A 19151-nucleotide genomic window follows, 5' to 3' on the forward strand; every position below is an offset into this window, starting at 1 on the left:
ATCTCATGCTGTGGTCGAGTGAGTTAACGGTCCTCAACCACATTGTGACACACTGATTTATCTAACAATATACAATGCGTCTAAATGATGATAGTTATATCCACATACATACAATCATATCCACATACAATCATGCTCGTTCTTTTATTTTTACTCTTTACTACTCAGAACTATATCTCTACTTATCACATTATTTGTGCTATATGTTACCACTAATTACTAAGCCATACCTCCTTTATTGGAACCATACTTCTCATACTGGAGCCATACCTCCATTACTGGAGCCATAGCCCCATTACCGGAACCATACTTCCAATGCCAGAGCCATAACTCTACTTACTTATCTTATCTCACTATTACTCCTTCAACCTTTGGTTTATTCGTTGGTCTAATCAGTGTATTGATACCTTGGTACATAAACTTCCAGTTTATCCATCGGTCTAGCCAACCTCTTGACGTATTGGTACATAAAGCTCAGTTCATCTGTTGGTCTACTCAATCCTCTGACGCCTTGGTACCAAAACCTCCAGTCTTTTTATTAACAGACTCATATCATACCACAGTATATTCATGCAAACATCATATACATAATTTCAACCAAAACATGTTAGACATATTAAATGCCAAACATCACCCATATAATTAAATAAAACCGCAATCACTACATTGCTAAAGACTAAACCACACGTATCATTCTCAGTGAGTAAGAAATACTTCCAGTAATTCTTCTGGCTTCAGGAAAACGTTAACAGATATAATCATTGTAGTATATACATATATAATACAAGCAATAGTAAATTAATAAAATTCACTAAACATACAATTTAACCCTATACTCATTTCTAATTTCTTAATCTTAACTGAATTTCCTATTTATTATTTCAACATAATAACGGCGTATAAAATCCTTTAATTATAATGCCACATATTTCATGTGGGCATTATAACTATGTTTATTAAATTACCAAAATACATTTTTTTCCATAAAAATGCTTCTTTTCACTTTTAAAACATAATATGTTAGTTTTTGTGTTGGCTGCATTCTGTTGGACAAAATCACTTCTATGTAATGTTGCTTCTTTCACAGGGATGCTGCTTTATCCGGAGTCTACTCTTCAGTTATGTTCTTTGAGAAGATTCTGTGAAGTTTTCAAGGATTTATTTCGGTTCCCTGTCAGCCGTCCGGACGCTCATCAGTCAGCAACATCCGTCCGGACGACGAGATCTTTCCGTTCGGACGACGAGATCTTTCCGTCCGGACGCCCATCAGTGTCTAGAAGCTTCGAACAGTTCAAGGTTGCATCTGTCCAGACGTAATGGCAAATCGTCCGGATGCTCTTCAGATTTCGAGAAGATCCCAGTGTTCCAGTGCATCCGTCCGGACGACGTGGTTATACCGTCCGGATGCCATTCAGTGTTTGACAAGTATTAGGGTTTCTGCCTCAAGACACATTTATGGGAAGACGGCTGCTACCGTCCAGACGATGTGTGATCTCTTCCGGACGATGTTCTCTATAAGGCAAGACGTGCATACAAAGTTCAACCCTCCGGATGGCAGTCTTCATGGTTCGGACGATCAAGCTTCATATTTGGAAATTGCGTTCACCAGTTCAACCGTCCGGACGTCAGCCTTCAGGGTTTGGACGCTCCAAGCCTTATTATGGTAATTACGTACAGCCGAAGTGCAACCGTCCGGACGCTAGGGCTACACCGTCCGGACATGGCCTTCTTATGGAAGCTTTTAGCGCTATCTTGGAGAGGCGGTTGCAGTTGACTGTCCGGACGCTCGGTCAAATCGTCCGGACACCCTCGGGTATTTTGGTCATAACGTTTTACTCAAATATCGGATTGGGACAAAATCAACGTCGTTGGAAAGCTAATAAAAAGTTTTGTAATTTAAGAGTCCGGACGGCCATTAGTAGCGTCCGGACGGAAATATTTGCCCGTCCGGACGGCCCTGCAGAAAATTCCAGAATTACTTTCCGGACAAGAAAAACTTGGCCCGTCCGGACGGCCTTGGCTCCCGTCCGGACGCGCGTGCCTCAGAATCCGTTTTTGACTCGATTTTAGGTTTCCAAAGCCTATAAATAAGAGGCTTGAGGCATGCTTTCAACATAGAATTCGGTGGTGAATTCTCCACAGCTTAGAGAGGGTGTTTAGGGAGATATTGAAGATCTGCTAGCTCTCTAGCTTTGCCAAGTGTGTGATTTGATTAGCTGTCAAGTTTATCTTAGGGGTTGGCCCTAAGGCAAAGGATTCCATTGAAGACCCCTTCAGGTAGGAGACTTGGTTGGGAAGCGTTCGTGTTGGGTTACACGTTAGAGATCAAGGTACGATCACTGCATCGGGTATATGTGAGTGTTACTGTCTTGTATCTAGCTTTGTCTTCTGAATAGTGGATATCCTGGGTTTGGCTGCCCCGGAGCGGTTTTTCTCTTAATTGAGTTTCCACTTCGTCAACAAAATATTTGTCTCATTTAATTCCGCATTTAATATTTTGTTGCACACTGTTCGCACACACTTGTTAAAATTAGAAGTCCATATTATTTTTCAATTGGTATCAGAGCAGGTACACTCTATTTAGGATTTATTTCCTGAGTGTGATCCTTATCTCTTGTGACTTCTATTTTTTTATTACACCTTTTATCATGAATTCTTCTCAGTTTTCTAATGAAGATTCTGATATTAAGCTCTTTAAGGTTTTTAATAAATTGAAGAATGCTCAACATTCTAAATAGCTTAAAAAGGTGAAGCAAGAAAAAGAGTCATTGATTGTACAATTGTCTGAATCACATGCTTTGATTGACTCTTTGAGATCTAAAAATACCATGCTGTTTAACATTATTGATATACTAGAGAATAAATTAAAAGAATCTGATGATCTCTTGAAAAATTTCTCAAGTGTTAATTTGAAAAGCATGCTTTGTATTCATTCAGATGTTCCTAACAGTTCTGGTTTAATTGTTAATGATTTGAGAGCTTCTACTTCACATGCTTCTGATTCTGAATTAGATTCCACTATTATTAAGCCTGTGATAGTAGACACTGCTTGTTTGGATAATTCTTGCTTGAATAATCATGTGATGCCAAAATCCAAAGACACAGGTACACAAGTTCATGGTAAGTTTGTCCCTACTTGTCATAATTGTGGGAAGATTGGTCATATTAGGCCAAATTGTTATTTGTTGAGATCCCACAGGCCTTAGATTAAGCAGGATGCTGAAGCTGAAGATTCTTCCTCATCTAAATATGTCACTCTTCATAGGAGACATATAGAAGGTAAGGGCAATGTTATTTGTAAGAATGCTAATCATAATTTTGTAGAGAATACAAAGAAGCATTAAAACAAAAAGAAGCTTGCCTACCTGTCATCACTGCGGCATCACCGGTCACATCCGATCCAAATGCCCACAACTCCAGAAGCTGAAGGTTCAGAGGAAGCTGCCAACTAGAGCTACATCAGGCACTCTACCTCCTATGGCGCTTCAGGCTCCACGGCATCAGCAGCAGTTTGTTCTTGCCTATCAGAGTGGCAAATCAAAGAAGAACAAATCAAGGTGCTACAAGAAAAAGCCGCAGAAGCCCATTAGCTACCATGACTATGAAGGATTTCTGAGCCTGATGCAAGGTATGCTAAGGAGAATGGACAACATGGGCAAAACCTACAAGCTACCGCCATAGGTTAAGCAGGTATGGGTCAGGAAGGATGAGACCATTCACCCCTTGAGGAAAAGTTGACTCACCTAGTAGGTGATGTTTCCCATGCCTAGGATTTTGGTTCCTATATCCTAGTGCATATCAGGTATGTTTGCATTTCACTGTTTATCTTGTCATATATTATTCATGTCTTGCATTCTGTTTGAGGAACCGTTTATTTTGTCCCCATATTTTCTCTTGTTGTCTTGAGAAACATCTGCAGATATTTTTGGGGATGACAGTTAAAGCACGTCGGGCGGCTGCTTTTCTGTCTTGGTATTTCTAAACCTCTCTCCGTGAGGACAGGTTTGGTTTTACCTCACATGCTGGGATTAGATGTCATTTCCTTTTCTGAGCATGTGTTTGTTGTTTTTCTATTTATCGGTTTTCAACAACGACAAAAAATTGTGGAGAAGATGCGGAACTTTATTTCTTTCTTTTGATAGCTTTTTAGATATTGCATGTGTTTTTGCCTGATAACTCAGTTCATTGTGCATTTATTAAATATGCTTATATATGATTAAGAGTTTATGCATGATATCTACTAAGTTTTCCTATTGCATCTTGATGATAGATAGTTACTTTCCTCATGCAATGAAAATGTGCACTTTCTAAGACTCCCCTAAGGTACATCTTTTCCTTCTCTGACTTTTTGTTTCTAGAAATTCTGGATAAGAGAAGAGGTTTTCGGTAAGATGGCCAAATTGACCAAATGCTAGTTGAACCTAGAACCTAAAAATTCTGGCATTCTCTCTAGGTTGCAGCATCAAAAGAATCAAGCAGTTACCTTTATGAATTCTGCGCGATATATGTATATTTTCTGCTTATGTGCTAAAATATGCCTTGCTCTTCATGTGCAAGTAAAATTTTACCTTGTCCTTCATGGTACAAGTAAAACAATTAGATGTTACATCTTAGGGGGGGTGTATCAGATGAGGGTGGCTAGGCCCTAGTAAGATAAGGTTTGACTTTTGGCTGATTTTTCATTGATTTTCTCTCTTGTTTGGAAAATCTGGTTGCTTTTTGTTATATCAGTTGAATTCATACCTTTTGGGAAAAGTCTTCAGTGTACACACGCATTGCATGAGTTGAGTAATCTATTTAAAATTTCTATCTGCAGGGAAATTTGTGCTTATTGAATACTTAACTCTCATTTATATCTTTGCATATTTTTGCAATGCTATTTGACTGTTTTATCAGTTGATTATACATGCGTGTTCTGAAGCTAACTTTTGAGAAAAATATTTTTCTGCAAATTTTTCTCCAGTTTCAGATTTTCAGTGTGAAGCGTCCGGATGGACCTACTCTTACATCCGGACGAGCGCAGTCTTGCCATATGCTGATCTAGCAGTTGTCATCCGGATGGTTAAGTGACACATCCGGACAGGATCTCTACATGTTTAAGACTTGCGTCTCTTTTTCTGCCATACAAACATCTTTTCATTTTTATTGATTTATCATGGCATGTTGTGTGTTTTTCTTGTGGATTTCTCCTGAGATTTTGTCATTCTTTGCACATCTCTTCTCATCCCATGATCTTCATTGTTTTTGCCATTATTCTTTTAAGTTTTTGTGCTTTTAGAATATTGGAATATTTGTTGGGATATTTTCTTGAGATAGAGTGCATGGAAATTCTATTCTGTCTATGTGTTGGGTGGATATTGTTATATCTGTGCTATTTGGATTGCTATATTTGCTTGTGTAATTCATGCGCATCCAAATTGCAAGTTGTCATAATACCACATTCTTTTTGGAACTAACAAGAACTAATATTTCCTTGTGGTGTTATGTTTGGATAGATTTCTGTTAAATCCTTTCAGGAATACGTTGTCCAGCAACTCTCAGCTCAATATATGACAGATGGATCCTTTGGAAAACTGACAGTGGTTAAAGTCGGATGTTCAAAATTTCCAAAGGTCTTGGGTTTTGAGATGAGCATTTTCCCCAGCTCATGCAAAGCTTTCCGTAGCATTCCCTCAGATCTGCATCAGTCAAAGGTTCAGTGGTGAATCTCCTCATTATCTTGCAGACCAAATGCTTAGAGGATGTATCTGCGGATAACCAGTTTCAGGCCTTGCAAAATCAAGAGATTGAAGATTTTTCAGTCCATGGTTCCCGGCTTCTGGAGCTAGAAGCCGAAGTAGTACAAATCCAGCCTTTACAGATTTCTCTCCGATACTTGATCAGCAGGATTTGGTACTTGGAGGATTTCTATTCCTCTATTTTGGGCCACTTCCAGACTTTTCTCTATTTTTCTATTGTTTTGGATTTTAGAAAGTTTATGTCTGTGGATATTATTACTCTGTTTACCTTGGTCCTTCTGAGACCGTTAGGGGGAATAATTGTTGTGTGGTTTTTCTCATTACTCTGTTTTGCCCTTTGTCCCTTTGTGACAAAAAGGCGGAGTAATTTTTTATTTGGACCGGGTTTATATTTTTAACCGGTCATGTATTTTTGTCCCAGAATGACCAAAGGGGGAGTTTGTTAGTTTTTGTGTTGGCTGCATTATGTTGGACAAAATCACTTCTATGTAATGTTGCTGCTTTCAAAGGGATGCTGCTTTATCCAGAGTCTACTCTTCAGCTATGTTCTTCGAGAAGATTCTGTGAAGTTTTCAAGGATTTATTTCGATTCCCTGTCAGCCGTCCGGACGACGAGGTATTCCGTCCGGACGCTCATCAGTCAGTAACATCCGTAAGGACGATGACATCTTTCCGTTCGGATGCCCATCAGTGTCTAGAAGCTTCGAACAGTTCAAGGTTGCATCCGTCCGGATGTAATGGCAAATCGTCCGGACGCTCTTCAGAGTTCGAGAAGATCCCAGTGTTCCAGTGCATCCGTCCGGACGTGGTTATACCGTCCGGACACCATTCAGTGTTTGACAAGTATTAGGGTTTCTGCCTCAAGACACATTTATGGGAAGACGGCTGCTACCGTCCGGACGATGTGTGATCTCGTCCGGACGATGTTCTCTATAAGGCAAGACGTGCATACAAAGTTCAACCGTCCGGACAGCTGTCTTCAGGGTCCGGACACTCCAAGCCTTATTATGGTAATTAGGTACAGCCAAAGTGCAACCGTCTAGACCCTAGGGCTACACCGTCTAGACGCGGCCTTGTTATGGAAGCTTTCAGCTCTATCTTGGAGAGGCGGTTGCAGTTGACCGTCCGGACCCTCTGTCAAGCCGTCCGGACACCCTCGGATATTTTGGTCATAACTTTTTACTCAAATATCAGATTGGGACGAAATCGGCGTCGTTGGAAAGCTAAGAAAAAGTTATGTAATTTGAGAGTCAGGACGGAAATTAATAGCGTCCAAACAGACCCCGTCCGGACGGAAATAGTTTCCCTTCCGGACGGCCCTGCAAAAAATTCCAGAATTACTTTCCGGACAAGAAAAACTTGGCCCGTCCGGACGCGCGTGCCTCAGAATCCGTTTTGACTCGATTTTGGGTTTCCAAAGCCTATAAATAAGAGGCTTGATGCATGCTTTCAACACAGAATTCGGTGGTGAATTCTCCACAGCTTAGAGAGGGTGTTTAGGGAGATATTGAAGATCTGCTAGCTCTCTAGCTTTGCCAAGTGTGTGATTTGATTAGCTGTGAAGTCTATCTTAGGGGTTGGCCATAAGGTAAAGGATTCCATTGAAGACCCCTTCAGGTAGGAGACCTGGTTGGGAAGTGTTCGTGTTGGGTTACACGTTAGAGATCAAGGTACTACCACTACATCGGGTGCATGTGAGTGTTACTGTCTTGTATCTAGTTTTGTCTTCTGAATGGTGGATATCCTGGGTTTGTCTGCCCCGGAGTGGTTTTTCTCTTAATTGAGTTTCCACTTCGTCAACAAAATATTTGTCTCCTTTAATTCCTCATTTAATATTTTGTTGCACACTCTTCACACACACTTGTTAAAATTAGAAGTCCATATTATTTTTCATAATATATCATAGCAGATATAACAATTAGTATAACTCATTGTTATACTTATAAAATAAGTCTAATTGAGCAAAGTAATGGCATATATAAATATATATATATATATATATATATATATATATATATTAAATGCCTAATAACATTTTAAAATCATTCGAGCAGCATAACTGCTTATTAATAAAATATTTTATTTTCATTCGGGCGTAACAACGATATGATTTATAAACTTTTTACGCCATATGAAAAGCCCTGTTTTAAAACATCATTTAAAAAATATTCGAATACTAATAACCTTATAATAATATAAGATTTAAAACTAATAGAAATCTTTTCAAAATATCTTTAAGATATTTTTTAAAGATCTCAAAATATCTTTCTAGGATATTTTGTAAATGATCTCAAAATATCTTTTTGAGATATTTTGTAAAACACACTAAAACAATATCCCTTTTCTTTCACAATAATCTCATTTAAAAACATAAAACTATAACTTTAAAGGTTTAGAAACTTACCCAAAATATATCACAAAATTGATATATTTTGTAAGAGAACTTATTTGAAAAGAGATGAGACTTCTCTTTATTTTTTTTCCCCTTATACATTTTAGCCCCTCAAATTACCACCCGTTTTGCAACTAGCCCCACAAACTGCCAACACTCAGACTCCGACCCCCTAAACTACAAAAACCTTTGGAAAAGACCTCAGAAAAAATAACTAAAAATAACTAAACAAACAAAAAAAATAAATAAACAAACAAACAGACAGAGTGTTTTTCCATACCCCCAAACTTGAATTACACATTGTCCTCAATGTGTAGTGTAGAAATACATTACCAGAAGTAAGGAAACATCAAGGTGTGAAAAAGGTCAAGGCGTCCCCCAAACTTAAACACCAAACATCTGTCAACAAAACTAACAGCAACATCTTCTCATAGAAACAAACATCAAAAGGTTAATTGCTGTCAGAAACAAAAATAACAAAAAATGAAATGAAAAATGAAAGAAATTAAATGTGCAGAAAGTAAAAGGGAAAAAGAAAATTTACAGCGCCTTCCCCGATCACATGGATGTCCGACCAATCCCTTCCACCCTTTCTTCTTTAGAATTTGATATCCCTTTGGTGGAATGTTTCGCCATCTTATGTAGCCCACTTGCTTGCTTCGAAGGATCTTCTTAGGACGATGGTTCCTAGATTTGCGCGGTTGTGTGCAAAGATCCTTGATAGTTTTGGCATAAGATGGCTCTTTGAGACATTTAAGAATTAAAACTTGGGGCTCATGAAATGTCTCAAGAGGGATGGTGATGAAGGAATGAGCTTCAGTAATCATTTCCTTGTCGTTGGACGACTTTGGATTTGACAGGGGCGTTGTGTGCTCCAGGTGCTCATCTTTTTCTTCCTCTTCATTGCTATCCACAATTTCCTCACTCTCAAATATGGTGATGGCGGGGACATGCTCATGATAAGAATTGCTGAAATCATTCTCATCAATCATGTAGTGCCCTGTAGCCATCAGCTGACTTTGAAACTCTTCTTCCTCTATTCTGGTGACTTCAGCAACTACATATTCGAACTGTCCTTCTATCCTGGCAATCGCCTGAGTGTTTTCCACAGTAGCATTCTTCACGTCACTAATAGTTTGGCCTGTGAGCTCCATGAAGACCTTGAGAGTGTCTCCCAAAGTGGACTATGAAGAAGAGGCTAGATAATTGTAGGATGAAGGATGAGAAGATTGGTTATCGAACTGCGAATAATCAGGATGGTGCAGTTCTTGAAATTGGAGAGCACAATTTCCCATGGCTTGAGCTTGCCATGAGAAATCAGGACGGTTGCTCCAGTCCAGGTTGTAAAAATTGGAATTTGAATCAAATCCCGGGCTAGAGAAATTGGTGTTCATTTGCTCATAAGAAAGATTGCAGAATTGTCCCCAAGAAGGACAATTACTAGCACTATGATGAGGATCGGAGCAATATGAACATGGTTCATGTGGGTAGAAATTGTGAAGGTAGTTGGTTGGAGCGGGTGTCCTACTACTAGGCGAAACATGATGTGCAGAAAAATCAAAATAATTATCAAAATAATAATCCATGCTTCATTTGCACCCTATAGCATGCAAATATCCCACAAAAGAACTAAACAAAGTTTTTTTTTTTTTTTTGGAAATTAAAATAAACTAACAAAGAAAAACAAACAATAAAATAAGGAAAAACAGAAACAAAACATTAACAAATTAATCCAGAAACAGTACTGGAAACAAAACAAAAACAACTTATATGGGTTCTTGTTGCTGCCTTCAGAAAATTCGCTCGATTGAAATTAAGTTCGATCGATCGACTTTCAATCGAGCGAATGTTAACTCGATCGATCGACTTTACAGGGCACTCAGAAAGTGCAGTAACTGCAGAAATAGAACCGGAAAAACCAAACAGTTTTCTTTTTTTTTTTTAGATCAAAAACATAAACAAAACAACAATTATATGAAACAAAAAATCTAACTAAACTAGTAGAAAAATAAAATCAATTCAAACAAAAATCAATTTCTACAAACAAAACAATTCCCCGGCAACGGCGCCAAAAACTTGTTATAATACTCGCAAGTGCACGAATCGTTTGCAATATAGCGTTTTGCCAGTGCGAGGTCGATCCCACAGGGAATTGTGTTGCAAAAATTAATCTCTATTCAAACTAATCATATTTTAACCTAGTTCCAAATTTAGTGATTTTTAACAAAAGAAAACATAAACAAAAATAATGAAAATAAAGGGGTCTAGGGTTCTAGAATCCACACTCACCAAATCGTAGCAACCTATTCTCATGCTCATCACACATATTTGAAGTTTTCACATGCAAAACTTAGTTATGCTCTACTTTGCTTCAAAAGTTGTTTAAATCATTCGCTGAATCCAGACTTGCACAAATCACAAAAGATATATAGTTTTGACTAAATCATCAAATGTATCCATGGAATGAAACACAACGAATATCCAACATTTTGATAAATGAAAACCCAAGCCATCAATTTAATGAAACTATATCAAATCATCACTTGTATCCGGAAATCACAAGAGATATCCAACAATAATCTCAATAATTGAAGTAGAACAATGAGAAATCAAAACTCATAAACTCAAATAGCATAAACAAGCATGGAAACTCAGTTTCTCTTCAATGGTGAGGTTTCATCCTCAACCCTAGACAAAATTTCAACTACACATAACTAAAGAAAGCATAAATAAACAACAAGAATGCATTAAAATCAAATAAACTTACAAAGGATTGAAGTTCTAGGTCAAAATCAAACCAAAAACCCTAAACTACAATGAGAACAGCGCCTAGGGCGCTCCTAAGCGGCCTCTCCTTTTAAAAATGAGAAAATAATAGTATTTATAGAGTTAGCTAGGGTTTTTGAAATTCCAGCTCCGCATAAATTCAATCGATTGATTTTATAATCGATTGATCGACATCGGGCAATTTTCGATCGATCGACTTCCTAGCAATTCCGAATTTCCAGCTTTTTATGTATTTTCACTTGAAAATTACCATTTTTCTCTTAATGTCCTGCAAAAACGCAAAAACACCAAAACTAACCAAAACATCAGAAAATAATAACGCCAAAGGTCTAACTAGTGTAAATTAAAGGGTTCAAATATACAATATTTGGCACTCATCATTTAACTTACCAAATGAAGAGAATGATTGCTCCTGATGCAACCTCAAACCAGGGACTAAGAGCTTTCTGTTTTCAGTGATGAAACTCAAGAAAAATGTTGTTGAACATGAGTGAAAACAGTGAGCTTCATGCTCTGTTTTTCGTGATAAAAACAGAGGAAGAAATGGCTTTACTGTCCAAACAAAAACCAAGGAATAAAAGAGTTTTTGAGATCTTTTCTATAAAGTTTATTCTTCTTGGAATCACAACTGAACAAAGAGAAACAACAAGAGGATTCTTGCTTCAACAAAAACAAAGGAAGAAGAGAGCATCCAAGAGAGAGTTTGAGAGAATTGGGTGAGAATTAAATGTAGGTGGACCATCCTTTTATACAAATATAAACGGTCCAGATCAATCTCTTTTGATCTGATCTAAAGGCTAGAAATCACCTCGGAGAGCAAGTTTGATGAGTCATCAAAAACAATCACCATTCTCAAAAAAATATCTTTTATCTTAAGTTTGATATAATATTGAAAGAGATTCTTGGGCAATGATGAGTGCCAAAAAGTGTATATTTGGACCCCTTAATTTACATTAGTTAAACCTTTAGCTTTGTTAATTTTTGATGTTTTAGTTAGTTTTGGCGTTTTTGCGTTTTTACAGGACATTAAGAGAAAAATGGTAATTTTCAAGTGAAAATACATAAAAAGCTGGAAATTCGGAATTGCTGGGAAGTCGATCGATCGAATCTCAAGTCGATCGATCGAAAATTACCCGAAGTCGATTGATCGATTATAAAATCGATCGATCGAATTTATGCGGAGCTGGAATCTCAGAAACCCTAGCTAACTCTATAAATACCATTCTTTTCTTATTTTTAGAAGGAGAGGCCGCTTGGGAGTGCCCTAGGCGCCGTTCTCACATTAGTTTAGGGCTTTTGAGTTGATTTTGACCTAGAACTTTAATTCTTTGTAAGTTTCTTTGATTTTTAATGCATTCTTGTTGTTTATTTATGCTTTCTTTAGTTATGTGTAGCTGAAACTTCATCTAGGGTTGAGGATGAAACCTCACCATTGAAGAGAAACTGAGTTTCCATTCTTGTTTATGCTATTTGAGTTTATGGGTTTTGATTTCTCATTGTTCTACTTTAATTATTGAGATTATTGTTGGATATCTCTTGTGATTTCCGGATACAAGTGATGATTTGATATAGTTTCATTAAATTGATGGCTTGGGTTTTCATTTATCAAAATGTTGGATATTCGTTGTGTTTTATTTCATGAAAACATTTGATGATTTAGTCAAAACTAGATATTTTTTGTTATTTGTGCAAGTATGGATTCATCGAATGATTTAAACAACTTTTGAAGCAAAGTAGAGCAAACCTAAGATTTGTATGAGAGAATTCAAAATATGTGTCATGAGCATGAGACTATGTTGTTGTGATTTGGTGGGTGTGGATTTCAAAACCCTAGACCCCTTTATTTTTATTAATTTTGTTTATGTTTTCTTTTGTTAAAAATCCTTAAATTTGGAACTAGGTTAAAATAGGATTAGTTTGAATAGAGATTAATTTTTGCAACACAATTCCCTATGGGATCGACCTCGCACTTGCAAAACGCTATATTGCAAACGATTCGTGCACTTGCGAGTATTATAATTTGCATAACAAGTTTTTGGCGCCGTTGTCGGGGAATTGTTTTGTTTGTGGAAATTGATTTTTGTTTGAATTGGTTTTATTTTTCTACTAGTTTTGTTAGATTTTTGTTTTGTAAATTTGATGTTTTGTTTCTGTTTTATGTTCTAACCCAAAAAAAAAAAAAAAATAGAAAATTGTTTGTGTTTCCGGTTCTGTTTCTGCAGCTACTGCACTTTCTGAGTGCCCTGTAAAATCGATCGATCTAACCAAAAGTCGATCGATCGGAAATAGATCGATCGAGTTAACAGTCGATCGATCGATCGAACTTAATTTAGATCGAGCGAATGTCTGAAGTCAGCAGGAAACCGGAAGCTGCTAAGTGAAAAAAAAAAAAAAAAAATCAGTTTGTTTTTAGTTTATTTTGTTAATATTTTGTTTATGTTTACCTTATTTTATTGTTTGTTTTTCTTTGTTAGTTTATTTTAATTTTCAAAAATAAAATAAAATAAAATAAAAATGCTTGGTTCATTTCTTTTGTGGGATATAAGCATGTTATAGGGTACAAGTGAAGCATGGATTTTTATTTTGATAATTATAGTGATTTTTCTGCACAACATGCTTCGCCTAGTGGTAGGACACCCGCTCCAACCAACTACCCTCACAATTTCTACTCATATGAACCATGTTCATATTGCTCTGATCCTTATCATAGTGCTAGTAATTGTCCATCGTGGGGACAATTTTGCAATCTTTCTTATGAGCAAATGAACACCAATTTCTCCAGTCCGGGATTTGATTCAAATTCCAATTTTTACAACCCGGACTTGAGCGACCATCCCGATTTCTCGTGGCAAGCTCAAGCCATGGGAAATTGTGCTCCCCAATTTCAATAACTGCACCATCCTAATTATCTGCAGTTCGACAACCAATCTTCCCATCCTTCATCCTACAATTATCTAGCTTCTTCTTCACAGTCCACTATGGAAGACACTCTCAAGGTCTTCATGGAGCTCACAGGCCAAGCTATTAGTGACGTGAAGAATGCTGTTATGGAAAACACTCATGCGATTGCCAGGATAGAAGGACAGTTTGAATATCTGGTTGCTGAAGTCACAAGAAGAGAGGAAGGGGAGTTTCAAAGTCTGCTGATGGCTACAGGGCACTACATAATTGATGAGGATGATTTCAGCAATTCTTATCATGAGCATGTCCCCGCCATCACCATATTTGAGAGTGAGGAAATTGTGGATAGCAACCAAGAGGAAGAAAAAGAGGAGCACCTAGAGCAAGCAGCACCCCCGTCTAATCCAAAGCCGTTCAACGACAAGGAAATGAATACTGAAGCTCATTCCTTGATCACCATCCCTCTTGAGACATTTCATGAGCCCCAAGCTTCAATTCTTAAATGTCTCAAAAAGCCATCTTATGCCCAAACTGTCAAGGATCTGTGCACACAACCGCGCAAATCTAGGCACCATCGTCCTAAGAAGATACTTCGAAGCAAGCAAGTTGGCTACATAAAATGGCGAAATAGTCCACCAGAGGGATACCAAATTTTCAAAAGGAAAGGGTGGAAGGGATTGGTTGGACATCCACATGATCGGGGAAGGACTGTAAATTTTCTTTTCCCTTTTTACTTTCTGTACATTTAATTTCTTTCATTTTTCATTGAATTTCTTGTCATTTTATTTTTATTTCTGACAGCAATTAACCTTTTGATGTGTGTTTCTTGTGAGAAAATATTGTTGTTAGTTTTTGTCGGCAGGTGTTTTGGTGTTTAAGTTTGGGGGACGCCTTGACCTTTTTCACACCTTGATGTTTCCTTACTTCTGGTAATGTATTTCTACACTACACATTGTGGACAATGTGTAATTCAAATTTGGGGGTATGGAAAAACACTCTGTCTGTTTGTTTGTTTATTTATTTTTTCTGTTTGTTTAGTTATTTTTAGTTGTCTTTTTGTTCTAAAAAAATATACATATTTGTTGTCAAGTTTGAGTTAAGCTGTAGCTGTGGTTTACATTTCATTGGCTTGCTTAAAGTTTTAAACACATCATGTCATTAAGAATCTGAGTCTTTTGACTTATTTTTGGGCTAGAGAGACTTTCACTTATTTTGAGTTGAATTATCACGAGCACATTAGCATGTAATCTGTGGGGTATGAATTTGTGCTTAATTGTGTATTTTGAGAGTTGTTGGATAACCTATTGATAAATAACCTTGGCTTGCAAGATATATATATATAAAATAAAATAAAATAAAATAAAAAGAAAAATAAATAAAATAAGATCATTTTGAGTTTTTCACTGAGTAACCGGGCCTCTTGCCTCACTAAGCATTAAGTGTTCGCGTCAAAAGGTGGGAATTTCAATTTGGTTAATTGTATGGCTAGTTTGGCTTCGTAGCCTTTTTGACTTGAGTAATTAAGCACTTAGGGATGTTTCTACATCAAGTGCCCTAAGACCATCTGGTTTGAGAGTCACTGGCCCAACACTCGTTACATGGGTCAATTAGAAAGCTTAAGGGAGCCGAGCATTGCACAGCCTACACACAAAAAAAAAAATTAAAAAAAAAAAGACAAAAAAATATATATAAATAAAATAATTTGCATATCTTGCCTTGGTTGTTTCATTTGATAGGGAGTCCAACGATTTTTGAGGTATTTATCTTGAGATTAAAATGAAACCTCATGATTGCATGTTAATTTCACTATACACTTTTGAGAAAATTTGATGTCTTAATTGTCCATTTATGAGTGATTTGATGTTGGATCCCTTGTTGATGTTGACGATGGGGTTTGTCTTTTTAAGCAAGCCAATGACGTATGAACCATGGTTTGCGTAAAAATTCTTTCTTATTGACAACATAGTGTTTCAATGTTTGTGGTATCAATTCTGACAAATCTCACGAGACTTCACTCGTCCACTAAGGAGTCCTAGGGGTTTAAAAGGCTTGTTGCATACGCTAAATGCAATCGTCTTTCTCACGAAAGAGGATTTATGTTTCATGCTTTGATTTTATTTTTCATTTTGTTTTGCTAAGGGACTAGCAAAATGTAAGTTTGTGGGTATTTGATGAGTGCCAAAAAGTGTATATTTGGACCCCTTAATTTACATTAGTTAAACCTTTAGCTTTGTTATTTTCTGATGTTTTGGTTAGTTTTGGTGTTTTTGCGTTTTGTGCAGGACATTAAGAGAAAAATGGTAATTTTCAAGTGAAAATACATAAAAAGCTGGAAATTAGGAATTGCTAGGAAGTCGATCGATCGAATTCCAAGTCGATCGTTCGAAAATTGTCCGAAGTCGATTGATCGATTATAAAATCGATCGATCGAATTTATACGGAGCTGGAATTTCAGAAACCCTAGCTAACTCTATAAATACCATTCTTTTCTCATTTTTAGAAGGAGAGGCCGCTTGGGAGTGCCTTAGGCACCGTTCTCACTGTAGTTTAGGGCTTTTGAGTTGATTTTAACCTAGAACTTCAATTCTTTGTACGTTTCTTTGACTTTTAATGCATTCTTGTTGTTTTATATGCTTTTTTTAGTTATGTGTAGCTGAAACTTCATCTAGGGTTGATGATGAAACCTCACCATTGAAGAGAAACTGAGTTTCCTTACTTGTTTATGCTATTTGAGTTTATTGGTTTTGATTTCTCATTGTTCTACTTCAATTATTGAGATTATTGTTGGATATCTCTTGTGATTTCCGGATACAAGTGATGATTTGATATAGTTTCATTAAATTGATGGCTTGGGTTTTCATTTATCAAAATGTTGGATATTCGTTGTGTTTCATTCCATGGATACATTTGATGATTTAGTCAAAACTAGATATCTTTTGTGATTTGTGCAAGTATGGATTCATCAAATGATTTAAACAACTTTTGAAGCAAAGTAGAGCATACCTAAGATTTCTATGAGAGAATTCGAAATATGTGTGATGAGCATGAGACTATGATGTTGTAATTTGGTGGGTGTGGATTCCAAAACCCTAGACCCTTTTATTTTCATTAATTTTGTTTATGTTTTCTTTTGTTAAAAATCCCTAAATTTGGAACTAGATTAAAATAGGATTAGTTTGAATAGAGATTAATTTTCTTAACACAATTCCCTGTGGGATCGACCTCGCACTTGCAAAACGTTATATTGCAAACGATTCGTGCACTTGCGAGTACATTTTAAACTCACAACAGGCAACAAGTTGATGAGTCATGGAAGTGAGGTGTTACTGTAATGATGAACTCCATGAGCTGTGCAATGAATCATCACATGTGATGATGATTTGATAAAAATCAGAGGACAAGTTTTCGGTGCATGAATCTGTTTTCTTTAGAAAATCGATCGATCGCATTCGAGGATATTTTTACAACATAGAATAATCGATCGATCGCATTTCACTCAATCTATTTTATAATCGATCGATCGATTATACTTAGTCAGAATGTCATCCAATTCAGCACCTATATAATTAAATCGCTCGATCGATTTCCCATTCTATCAATTTGATCAATTCCAACCACGCACAATTGATTTTGGGACACTAAACAATCGCTCGATCGATCAATTTAGACTTAGTTTAATTTCTAATCCGCTTTAACTCCCATACACTTATACATATATTTCCAATAAATATATAATCTTTTAAATATTTATACCTAAATAGATGAATATATGTATTATTCCTATTATTAGGCTTTAAATCATATTTTAAGATGTTTTATTCAATATCTTAAAATACAGGGTATTACAACCGTGAACTCAGGTTACCGGTGGCTGAGAGGCGGATGAGAGGTGTTAAGGACAATTTTCGAACAGTGACGTGTCAAGCTCCAATTGGGTCTTCAACTGGAAGAAAGTTGGTATCTGCAAAATAATAAAGGCTAGCCGGGGGTTGGCTGGCAGTGCCTCCTCCGATGGTTAAGTCAGCAAAGGCTTTTATGAGAGGAAAGTGGGGTCAATGAATTGTTGAGAGAATTCATTACCTTAATTGTAAGAAAATTATCCTTACATATTCCATGTGTTTTCTCTTAACTTACTGTTTTGATCATAAAGATTCCCTGCATTAATGACTCAGACGTGTGGGTTACCTCGTGGGCTATGATTGGACGTCGCCAAATTTTCCCGGTATGGTCTACAGGGAACTTTTGGTATTTGATGGTGACAACTTGTCAGTTCGGACGATCAGACTTGACCAGTCCAAGTACACGGTTCATTAAATGTTTAGATACTAATAAATGAGGTGAATCTTGTGTAATTAATGCTCCTTTATTAGCCCGGCCGCTATCATAGAGATGCCCTCGACATACCCCCATCTCAGGAAGTTCCAGGGTTCCCCCCAGTTGCCGACTTTGTGACTCCTCGCCCTTTGGGGATTCCGAGATTCCCCGGAGGTTCCGGGGACTCTTGTTACCTATAAGATCCACGTGTACACGAACCATCATCAAATGCCGAGATCCAAGCGCTTGTTCATTGTTTGAACTCGGTCACATAATCCTGGTAACTCGCTAATTGGGCCCACCGAATTGTGGAGATAAACCTAAGTAACTTTTATGAGTTGTTTAAAGACCCAATAAGCTTAAGAGATAAAAGAATTAAAGTAAAAAGTAATGTAAACTGCTTTTATATTTGATTGTCCTCATGACTTTCATGAGTTGAATGTATTTATATTTCCCTTTATATTTCATTGTCCTCATGACTTTCATGAGTCGATTGTATTTATATATCCTTTTACATTTCATTGTCCTCGTGACTTTCATGAGTTAATCGTATTTATATTTCCTTTTAGACTTTCATGAGTTGATCGTATTTATATTTCGTATTTACATTTCATTGTCTTCATGACTGATCTTATGACTTTCATGAGTTGATCGTATTTATATTTCGTTGTCCTTATGCTTGATCTTATGACTTTCATGAGTTGATCGTATTTACTCTTATTGTCCTTGTGATATATTTTAATCCTTTAAGTTCATATTTAGTGGTATTGGTCATATAGCCTCGTCATCAAATCATGAACCAAGGTTTTAAGATTGTTATAAGTGATCGTCTCAACATAATGAAGTAATGGATAATAATAAATATAAAGAGATGAGGGTCTATAAACAATGATTTGATTTGTTTGATAGATAATTGATATGTATATTATTGTATGGATGGATTTATATGTAGAAAAGAAGTCTAAGGAACTACACGGAGAGGAATGTAAGTGTGGATGTACTTACTGAGGGTGATTTTA

The sequence above is a fragment of the Alnus glutinosa genome, chromosome 2, assembly GCF_958979055.1.
Source record: "Alnus glutinosa chromosome 2, dhAlnGlut1.1, whole genome shotgun sequence".
Lineage (NCBI taxonomy): Eukaryota > Viridiplantae > Streptophyta > Magnoliopsida > Fagales > Betulaceae > Alnus > Alnus glutinosa.